The sequence below is a fragment of the Colobus angolensis genome, unplaced genomic scaffold, assembly GCF_000951035.1.
Source record: "Colobus angolensis palliatus isolate OR3802 unplaced genomic scaffold, Cang.pa_1.0 Scaffold161, whole genome shotgun sequence".
Classification (NCBI taxonomy): Eukaryota; Metazoa; Chordata; class Mammalia; order Primates; family Cercopithecidae; genus Colobus; species Colobus angolensis.
In genome coordinates this window covers 671,356-672,841 of record NW_012114722.1, presented here as the reverse complement: position 1 = coordinate 672,841, position 1,486 = coordinate 671,356, and positions in this window count along the sequence as shown.

Below are 1,486 nucleotides of genomic sequence, written 5' to 3'. Positions count from 1 at the left end.
ACCATCAGAGTGAACAGGCAACCTACAGGATGGAAGAAAACTTTTACAATCTTGCTATCTGACAAAGGGCTAATATCCAGAATCTACAAAGAAGTTAAACAAATCTACAAGAAAAAATCAAACAACCCCATCAAAAAGTGGGTGAAGGATATGAACAGACACTTCTCAAAAGAAGATACTTATGCAGCCAACAGACACATGAAAAAATGCTCATCATCACTGGCTATTAGAGATTCGCACATCAAAACCACAATGAGATACCATCTCACACCAGTTAGAATGGCCATCATTAAAAAGTCAGGAAACAACAGATGCTGGAGAGGATGTGCAGAAATAGGAACACTTTTACACTGTTGGTGGGACTGTAAACTAGTTCAACCATTGTGGAAAACAGTGTGGCGATTCCTCAAGGATCTAGAACTAGAAATACCATTTGACCCAGCCATTCCATTACTGGGTATATGCCCAAAGGGTTATAAATCATTCTGCTATAAAGACACATGCACACGTATGTTTATTGCAGCACTATTCACAATAGCAAAGACTTGGAACCAACCCAAATGTCCATCAATGATAGACTAGATTAAGAAAATGTGGCACATATACACCATGGAATTCTATGTAGCCATAAAAAAAGATGAGTTCATGTCCTTTGTAGGGACATGGATGAAGCAGGAAACCATCATTCTGAGCAAACTATCGCAAGGACAGAAAACCAAACACCACATGTTCTCACTCATAGGTGGGAATTGAACAATGAGAACACCTGGACACAGGGTGTGGAACATCACACAGTGGGGCCTGTCGTCGGGTAGGGGGAGGGGGAAGGGATAGCATTAGGAGATATACCTAATGTAAATGATGAGTTAATAGATGCAGCACACCAACATGGCACATGTATACATATGTAACAAACCTGCATGTTGTGCACATGTACCCTAGAACTTAAAGTATAATTTTAAAAAAGCTAGGAAAAAAAAGAGTACACATAGTCTCCAAGTGAAGGGATAAAAAAAGATATTGCATGAAAATGAAACAGAGATAAGAGATGGCTACACTTATATCTGACAAAACAAATTTTCAGTCAAAATCTATGAAAAAATACCAAAACATCACTATATAATGATAAAGTGGTCAGTTTCCCAAGAGGATATAACAATTGTAAATATATTTCCATTCAACATTGGAGCACCTGAATATATAAAATAAATATTAAAGGTGACTACAGTACTCCACTTTCAGCAAATGATAGATTATCCACACAAAAAAATCAATGAGCAATCAGTGGACATGAATAACACTACAGATGAAATGAAACTAATGAACTTAAAGAACATTCCATCCAACAGGAGCAGAAAACACATTCTTCTCAAGTGCACATAAAATATTCTACAGGATCAAATGTTAGGCTATAAAAAATTCTTAACAAATTTAAGGAGATTGAAATTATATCAAGCATATTTTCTGAATAACAGGAGAAATTCTG